Source organism: Miscanthus floridulus, chromosome 16, assembly GCF_019320115.1.
Source record: "Miscanthus floridulus cultivar M001 chromosome 16, ASM1932011v1, whole genome shotgun sequence".
In the NCBI taxonomy this organism is placed as follows: domain Eukaryota; kingdom Viridiplantae; phylum Streptophyta; class Magnoliopsida; order Poales; family Poaceae; genus Miscanthus; species Miscanthus floridulus.
Window position 1 is genome coordinate 15293408 of NC_089595.1, and position 10387 is coordinate 15303794.

Consider the following 10387-nt stretch of genomic DNA (forward strand, 5'->3'; position numbering starts at 1 on the left):
ATCAAATGCGACAAAATAACTCACATTGCGATCCGGACACTTGTAGAAGATACGACCCTTGTTGGGACACTTCTTGCTCACCCGGTACTCCATCACAATCTTCTCCTCACACTTGTCGCATGTACTAAGAGGAGGTCCGGCCTCAGTCGCTTTGAAACCCGATGAGAGGCCGAGGACCCGGAAGCAGTTGCCATCTACTCTCTATACTCATTTTTAATATAACATAAATTTCTCATTTTATAAACAAATAAAATTAAAAAAAATCTAAAATTCTCTATATCTCTAAAGTCTAAACCATGAAGTGTGCTATGCATGCTAGAAATGAAAGCTGAATACTAGTTTTGAATAACTACTTTAACCTTCCTTCATCCAAATATGCAAACTTTAAAGTGATTTTGAGCTTAAATGGCTTACAAATAAAAAAATCCACCATAAAAAACCACATATATCTAGTCCACAAAATGAGATATGCTACTGATGAAACATGAGAGTATAAAGTTGGTAACCTTTAGAACCGAAGAATCGATGGAGGAATCGAAGAAATCTTGTGATTACCGGCGACGAGGAAGAAGAGAGGCCGGCGATGAAGCAAGAACACTGAGCTCGAAGTGGCTCGGGCTCGGGGAGGAAGAAGGGGTATGTAGGAGGGGATCTTTAGTCCTGGTTGGAGACAGCAACCGGGACTAAAGGTCCATTTCTAGTTTCGGACGGTGCCTCCAGGCGGGAGTAGACTTTTACTCCCGGTTGTAGGGACCAACCGGGAGTAAAAGTTAACATTTAGTCCCGGTTGTTAGTTTCAACCGGGGCTAAAGGTCCCCTACAGTAAAAGTCTGCCGCAGTAGCCGTTGGGCAGGGACCTTTAGTCCCGGTTGGAGCTACCAACCGGGACTAAAAATTTCCCTAGTCCTGGGCACGAAAAATATTGAGCCTAAAGCCAAATTTCAAAGTGTATCAAAAAATTATTTAGCTACTAGTGTCGGTTGCAGATACTGATGGGCCCTCCATTTATCATTTGCGGACCGTGGGATGAAATGAGGAGGTATGTAAGAGGCTCCTAGCTTTTAGTTTTCTTTATTCATGACATGTGTGAGTGGAGGAAAGGAAGGCTGGCCCGTCGATTGACAGGAGGCAACTGTTCAGGGCCTCTAAAATTTGAGGGCCTTCAAATTTACAGCAACTGTAAGTACTAGTAAATAATAGCTAATCTTTTAAATAGAAAAAATGTAGCATATCCAAAAAAAAAAGGCTTGAAAGTTGCAATTCCTAGTTTGTTAATTGGATCAACTCACTAACGTAAGGGCCCAATGGCCGTGTCCACCAGCCTGCTTGGCAACTTAACTTTCTTGGTCTGTTCATTTTTCTCTTTGCTATTTTGCTTTCTCGTGCCACGATACTACTATGTTAGCCGCTAGGGATGCTAGTTTGTTACTTGAGTGATACTTTTTATTCTTTTAGCATTAAGATTTGATATGTGTTCATTGTAGTGTAAGACCCATATATATTATCAAGCTTATAATTAAGTGAAAATATGCTTTGATTTTCTTGAATTTTAGGGCTCATCGTGTATTATGTTCAGGTGCCTCCAAATCCTAGGTACGGCCCTGGGCTGCATGCATGGCTATCCACACTCATGCTGCATGCGTTTGGGGAGACGATACCGTAATTAAGGCTCTTGCATATGCGTTGCCACTTACCAATCAAAAGGAGTGGGATACAGAAGAGACAGTCTTGGACGGTAGTACCACATGAATAGAGTTTACAGGAGACATCAGTCCTGATTGAGACAGTATGGGTGTTGGGTGGAGGTGGATGCATGGGTCAGGAGTGAACGATGACGTGGAGGGCCGTGGATGGGGAAAAATTGCTAAGGTGGTTTTGCTTTATAAGAGTATAGAATTTACACTCCTGAACACCACAGCACTCCACTCTACATGTACCCACGTGCCTTCATTTATGCCGTGCACTACAACCATTTGCTACTTCAAACTGAAGCAAAAGCACTAGGGTCATGTTTAGATTGCAAAAAATTGCAACCTGATGAATAGTAACGTTTTCGTCTTATTTGGTAAATATTATCCAATTGTGGACCAACTAAGCTCAAAAGATTCATCTCGTGATTTCCAACTAAACTGTGTAATTAGTTATTTTTTTTTACCTACATTTAATGCTCCATGCAAACGGCTAAAAATTGATGTGACGGAGAGAGAGTGAAAAAACTTGGAATTTGGAGGTGATCTAAACAAGGCCTAGGCTAACAAAACAACACAGTATTACAACAATGCACTCCCTGCCTAATTCCTAGAACCACGAAGAAAAGAAGCACAATTCTTAGCTCCAACTCATGATCTATTTTTTACTGAATTTGGTCTGCTCCAATATCTCAGAATAAATAAGTTAATTGGCCACCACAAGTTTTCTTTGAAATACAGACAGAGGAAACACACGACATAGATAGGCCCTTCATCTCTCCGCCGCCGCCTAGGGCCGCGTTGCCCGATGGAGCATGGAGCCGACGTCGCCGGTGGTTCGCAGGCAGGGAGCGGCATCGGGGTAAGGAGCGGTGTTGCCGTGCTGGATAGCCGCCACCGCCACATTAGACGGGAGGGCGAGCGCGACACCGCCATCGCGACAGGGTGGCGCAGGGGAGTGGCGACGAGGAGGCCGCCGCTGCGAATATTTTTTTAATTTTAACACTTTTTATACTTTAATTTTAAATCTAACACTAGCTGTTTTTTATTTCTAAAACTAATACTTTTGGCCGCGCCTATTTTCATGCCGCGGCCAAAAGCCTGTGTCGCGCCATGCATGGTGGCGCGGTGAGAGGTTGACGTGGCGACGACCGAAAAGGCTGACCGTTGATGTGACAGGACCTGTCGCGTCACGGATCAGGGCGCGTCACTGCCGCGCCAAGATGATGGAGCCAGTTTTCATTCACTGTAGCGGAGCCAGTTTTCTCTCTCCTTCCCTCTCCCTCTCACAGCAAGCAGCTTCACCGGTGAAGCCCGAAATTTTGGCTCCTCCAGCTCCGTGAACAGCACCCGAGCTACAGTGAGAGGAAAAAGCAGGAGAGAGAAATACGACTCCGAGCTACAGTGTTCTACAGTGATCTGCGCGGTGATTGTCAGGCGGAGCCGGAGCTGGCCGAAGCCGTGCCAAACAGGTTCTAAGTCGCATGCACCCTGTGTGCGGCTTATGCGGTCGGAGCGGCACTGTAGGCGTGTCAGCTTGCATATGTACGCAGTGACTTCCAACCAACTAAAAAATCATAACTTCTTAACCAAATATTCAAATTAAATTCTGATCGTACCATTGAGTTTCTGACAATAAATTCTTTAGAACAAGATCTCACATGATGAATAGGTTGCATATGATTTTTTTTTCCAAAAGACATGCATTAAAAAAATAACCAAACTAATCGTAAAAAAAATAATCGGTAGTATGGACTCCAAAAGATGGGCTCGATGCGCTGCTCTTGATAACCGGTGGCTTTTATCGAGACACGCGCCTACGGCCTGCCGTCTGGCTCTGGCACCGCCGCGCTCTGGTTGCTTGTGTCAGAATACTAGCATTCATATCGCACCACTGGCTGAGGCTGATGGCTAACGCTCACCTCGTTCACCTCAAAGTTCCCATCGTGGCACGCTTGCTCACCTGCTCTTGACGTTTTGCTATTATATTTTTTTAATCTTATTACTCTCTCTTACCTACAAATGATGCAATTCTAGTATAGCGCTAAATTAATTTTTTATTAAAATTTATAATTCCTTGACACACATTAGAACTAAAAAATAATATTATTCTAAGATGTAAGTGAGCGGCTGGTGACATGCCTTTTTTTAGACAGGTCGTTCTTTAATAATGAACATAAATGTAGAGTCCTTTTATTTATTATTATGGTGTTTTACTGCTATGATGCTGCCTTTTTACCTTCCAGTAAAACCTCTCTTGATAGTTGTAATGTTTTCTCGAGAATCAGACGCCACTTTGATAAATCTAGGTGGTGCGACAAGACAGGTGACCGTAAGTGCATCCGGATAAAATTCATGCGGTTGAAAAGCATGTGGCGAAAAAAACTCAAAGGCAACCAAAATAAAGTGCTTTTATATACTCCATAGTGACGATGGTGGAGGCGAGCACTCCCTTATTGGCTATTCAAAAGTTAAATATTTTCAACTTTGACCACAGGCCTATTCGATTGGTATTAAAACCGGCTGAAACTAATTTATTGTGAAAAGAAAAATACTGAAGATTCTAGCTGATAAGTCGGCTGATAAGTTCAAGCGAACATGCCCCACATATACATAAGTTGAATAGTTAAACTTATTGTATATAGACTTATTTAGAGATATAGATATTACTAATATTTTTTACCAACCTAGTCAATTTTAAAAAAAGTGAACCACATGCCAATGCCACCGGTTATCGAGGAGCAGCACATCGAGCCCGTCTTTTGGAGTCCATACAACCGATTATTTTTTTACGATTAGTTTGGTTAATTTTTTTAACGCATGTCTTTTGGAAAAAATCATATACAACATATTCACCATGTGAAATCTTGTTTTGAAGGATTTATTGTCAGAAACTCAATGGTACAATCGGAATTTAATTTGGATATTTGGTTAAGAAGTTATGATTTTTTAGTTGGTTGGAAGTCACTGTGTATATATGCAAGCTGACACGCCTACGGTGCCGCTCTGACCGCACAAGCCGTATACAGGCTGCATGCGACTCACTTCACTGTCACTGTGTTGTTGTGTTTGTTTTGTTTTGTCTTTTAATATAATAATTTGCCTCAATGTGAGCGCCCGGGGGCCACGGACAGCTGCGATACAGGAGGCCGCGACTGCGACGTCGGGTTTCGGCAGCAAAGCAGAGCGGCCTGGCTCTGCCGCGCCATCCATTGCCGCGCTATGATCCGTGGCGCGGCAGGTCGTGCCACGTCAACGGTTAGCATTTTCGGTCGTCGCCACGTCAGCCTCCCGTTGTGTCACTATGCATGACGCGGCACAGGTTTTTGGTCGCACCATGGAAATAGACACGGTCAAAAGTATTAGTTTTAGAAATAAAAAACAGCCGATGTTAGATTTAAAATTAAAGTGCAAAAAGTGTTAAAATTAAAAAAATATTCGCCGCTGCCGGGGGTGCTGTCCGCGCGGGCATCATCGCCCCTGTGGGTGCCGTCCGTAGGGAGAGAGTCGCCATGGATCCATCACCCACATCTCCAAAGATCGATTGGCGAGAAAAATGACAATATGAAATATTTGCCTATGGCCTATGGCCTGTGGCAAGATTAGGAAGGGGTACAAATCAGGGGATCGAATTAATCAATGCATGCATGCATAGTCCGAAGGGGACCACCGAGGCCAAAAAAGCCACGAGCGTGACCTGCGGCGGTGGATGAATGGACGGGGTTTGGGTGACCATGGTCCGCTGGTGACGCTCAGCCTCGCTGAGTTTTGGTCCGGCTACATATAAGTTAGGCCCCGTTTAGATACCACCCAAAATCCAAAAATTTTCAAGATTTTCCGTCACATCAAATCTTACGGCATATATATGGAGCATTAAATATAGATAAAAAGAATAACTAATTGCACGGTTTACCCGTAATTGACGAGACGAATCTTTTAAGCCTAAATAGTCCATAATTGGACAATTTTTGCCAAATGCAAACGAAAGTGCTACAGTAGCCAAAAGCCAAAAAAATTCCGCATCTAAACGGGGCTTTATTTTTTTTAGCTAGCTACAGGGTATTAGCTCCAGGCTCATTTCGTGCAACAAAGAAAAAGAATTACCCAGGGGAGCAGATCATAGATCGATTTTAATGGCAGATGAGATCATGCCGTGTTGCGAGTCTGTCTATCCAACAACCATGTGTTTTATGCAGTTTCAATACATAAATTTTTATGCACAATAGAATTAAGATCCAACAGCCTCCATCCTCCTTCTACCTCCAGCCTTCTTTTACCTCCAGACAATCACAAGATCACATATCCACATATCCACATATCACAAGAAATATTTTTTTCTATGGAAGGACAAATCACAAATCGTAGAGGAAGAGGTACCCCGCTCGTGCCGTCATGTCAAAGCTCCTGTGGCTCCGTCACAGGGTCCCCCCGCTCTCTCCGTCAGGCGTCAGCCCACAAGGCGGTGCGCGGAGAACCCCCAGCGATCGGACAGGAGTTAACGACACACACGAGGGCACGAGGCGAGACCGACCTGCGGGGCGAGCTCGCCGGTGCCGGTGATCACCGGTGAAAAAAGATAGAGAAAAAATCCATGTGTTTTTTTCTCCTAAAACACATGTGTGTTGTATAACATTTCTGTTAAAAAAATACATGACGTGAAAGTACCTCAACTTCATCTTCGTGCAAATAGATTCCAAATGCATGAGCAAAAAGATCAGAATCAGACAATCTTCTTTAGGGTCTTGGATCTACACACAACAGGGGCAAGTCAGATTGCCAATCAATCATTAATCTCCATCCTCAACAAAGTTCAAAGAGAATATTTGGTTAATATCATCATGTTGTCTATCAGAATGCATAACGACGTATAAAACTCAGCAGTTCACTACTAGAGAACAGACTTTAGAACGATGTCCCAATTTGACATTAGCCTCGACATTTTTTGCCCCCGGGACTAAAGGTTCCTGCCCAACAGTCGTCCGCGGGGCAGAGATCTTTAGTCCCGGCTAGTATTACCAACCGGGACTAAATGTAAACCTTTAGTCCCGGTTGGTAATATCAGCCGGGACTAAAGCTTTTAGTCCCGGTTTGGGTGATGCCCCGGGAATAAAGATTAATCTCCAACCGGGACTAAAGCTTGAAACTGTAACAGGCAGTCTTTTGAGCTGGGACTGACAGCGTGCTGTCCCGGTTGCATTTATTGCCGTGCTCTAAGCTCTAAGCTCTAAAGCTCTAAGTTTTAGTCCTGGTTGCATTTATTGCCGTGCTTTACGAGCTGATGACCAGCACTGAACTTTTAGTCCCGGTGCTTTACTTGTACCTGCTTGCATTTACGAGCTGATGACCAGCACTGAACTTTTAGTCCCGGTGCTTTACTTGTACCTGCTTGCATTTACGAGCTTTAGTCCCGGCTTGCATTTACCTGCTTGCATTTACGAGCTTTAGTCCCGGCTTGCATTTACCTGCTTGCAGTTATTGCTGACACTGAAAACGAAGACCTTTAGTCCCGGCTGATCCGATGCAACTGAACCAAATCAATTAGTCCCGGCTGGTATTACGAGCCGGGACTAAAGGTATACCTTTAGTCCCGGCTGGTATTATCAGCCGGGACTAAAGGTCTTTTAGTCCCGGGCGTTTACAGGAGCCTCGATGGGCCGGCCCAATACGCAATATGCTAGAATTGCTGTCCAGTCCCACCTATTAGCACCACCTCGCTTGCTCAGAAGAGTGAAAGCTAACTTAAAAGCTCAGCTCTCGAACCAAGCAGCACGAACTTGAACAGGATTATACCGTTGATCCTTGACTAAAGGTCCTTCGTACTATAGTTTATACAAAATGTTGAACATTATAAACGTACGTATATTCTAGCAGCGTAGAATGCGTATTCAAAAACCAAAACGAATCATCAATTAAAAATAGGAAAGAAAGGAAAATAGAAATAGAAACAAAAAAAACCTGGTAGCAGCGTGAAAATAGAAAAAAAAGGAAAATAGAAATAGAAACAAAAAAAGGGAAAACAACATTTAGTCCCGGTTGGGTTGGGTTGGGTTTACCAACCGGGACTAAAGGGTGCGGCCACGTTTCCTCGGCTGGAGGGCCTTTAGTCCTGGTTGGTAACACCAACCGAGACTAAAGGTCTTTCTTTAGTCCCGGCTCGATGATCCGGGACTGAAGGTTCTACCTTTAGCCTCGGGATCGTTGTCCCGGCGCGGTAACCGGGACTAAAGGCCGTTACCGCCCGGGACAACAAGTCCATCCTGTAGTAGTGGTTACACATGACAAAAACAGATTCCAAACATAATTTTTTAGTCTGAGTGGATACATAAAGCTCAATGGGGGATACTACAATGCTATGCAAGATTAAGACGAAGGCATAATTTGCAAGTAAATAAGCTGCTAATCCGCCTTAGTGGGATAGGTTAGATAGTTGCAGAAACAACAGCTTTGAATTTGCAAGTAGAAGAGCCTGCTTAATTAGTAATTGTCAATATGTGGCAAATTAGCAATTGTCAGCATAGAAATCTTTTTTACATCCTGCAGGAACACATCATGCACTCGAATCATCAAATCGAATCAAGAAGAGGAAGGGTGAGGAGTAGGAGATGGTGCAAACGCCGAGATGGGGAAGGGGATATGGAGGAGGGGCACCTGGATCTGCAGCAGTGTTGGAGGAGCACACGCAGGAGAGGCGGTGGCAGTGGGCTGACGGCGGCAACAGCATCGCCAGGCGAGTTGCCACTCCTTTCTCTAGGAGTTCGCGGCGGGAGCTGACGATGAGCCACGACGCGCTGCAAGCACACTAACTGATATGTGCCCTGTGTTCCAAATCTGCAAAAGAAAAAATACAGGCAATCAAATTTCATAGAGAACTACTCGTATTGTCATAGATCGACAATTTTTTATGCATATTAATCAACAAACTATACTACTGGAGCTCGCAAAAGATCATGTTAGATATTATGGGCTTGGCCCATTTATTTAATATCTCTATTAAACTCTATGGTCCGTACATGTACATTAATGGTTTTATACCATATGGGAATTTAATCGAGATGCGACTCTACTTAAATACTTGATCATTGATCGATCTATTTGAGAAGTAAAAGTGAATCACCTGGATGCCACACGCGCGCGCGCGCCGCCGCCGCCGCCGCCTGGCCCGTGCCTGTGCGCGTGGGCGAGGCGAGGCAGGCAGGCAGGCAGGCGGGCGGGCGGGCGGGCGGGCGGGCGGCGGCGGCGAGCGAGCGCACGGGCGAGGCCTTTATTTTTGAAACTCCATTTCCGTTTCCTGTGACGAATTGATTGGAGGTTAACTCCCGTGACTTCTGGCTCTCCGTCTTCATCTCTCCCACCGCAGAAGGGAGGTGTGACCCCTCGGTGCCGTCGACTTCTGGCCTCTGCCTATAAATCAAATCCTCCCTTCTCGGTTAAGTTCTCTTGGCGAAATACACCACTTTCCAGCAGCGCAAGTTCTTCCCGTTCCACCTCCGGAACGCGTCTCCGTCGTGGGCTTCACCTGCTCGGGTGAAGACGGGCGATTACGTTTTTGGGGAGTGTCGGTGGTGGCACGACTACTCGCTGGTGAACCTATAGCGGTGCCTCTTCACGGCGTCCTTTTCTGCACTGCATCGAGCGAGACGACTACAACAGCAAAGCACCACCATGGCTTTTCCTAGTGTGAGCGGCTCCGCCGCAGGGTATAATCTCCTTCACCCTCTTCTGAGTTTCATTATCAATATCATGATGTTTCTAGGCAATACTGCTTTCATATTCAACATGCTCTGTTTGGTTGATTTGGATGATTATGCTAGTACTGGGTTTCTGGTTCCTTTTAATTTTGTGATCATCATGATCTTAATATTTGAGAACACATCTTTTATATTTGTGATCATGTCTGTGATGCTTCAGCTATATAAAACGATCATGTCTGTGATGTGTCATCTATGTAAAACAATGTTTCACATATGTTTCGGCTCTATAATTTGTCTTATCATCATGTTAACATTTGTCATGAACTGTTTCTGTCTTTTCATTCATGACTTCGCTCTCCTTTTTATTGCGTTATTTTTATGGATTAAAATAAATATGAAAATGCCTTATTTTTCAACAATCCAAAAACGTAATTTCAGGCTATTTTCATCTGTTGGCTTTGCGGGCATGCTAAAGCCTACGCCGTTTGAGGGCACTCACTACAAGAGGTGGCGTGAGAAAGCCCTTCTGTGGTTGTCGGCCATGCGCTGTGGTCATGTGCTCAATGAGCAGCCTGCTACTGTGAGATCCGATGAGGATGAGCAGGCTTGGGGACATGCTGAGACCATGTGCAAGGCTGCACTGTTGAGCATCATCAATGATTCTCTGGTTGATGCCTACATACCACTCCCGACTGGCAGAGCTGTGTGGGAAGCCCTTGAGGCCCGGTACAGTCTTTTCGACGCCGGTTCTGAGCTGTATATCATGGAGCAGTTCCATGACTACAAGATGGTTGATAACCATCCTGTAGTCGAACAGGCTCATGAGATACAGGGACTGGTGAAGGAATTGGAGCTGTACGGCTGTCCTCTCCCTGACAAGTTCGTGGCAGGTTGCATTATTGCTAAGCTGCCACCTTCCTGGACTGATTTTGCTACTACCTTGAAACACAAGAGGCAGCAGTTTAGCATTGCTGAACTTGTTGGCACTCTTGATGTTGAGGACAAGGC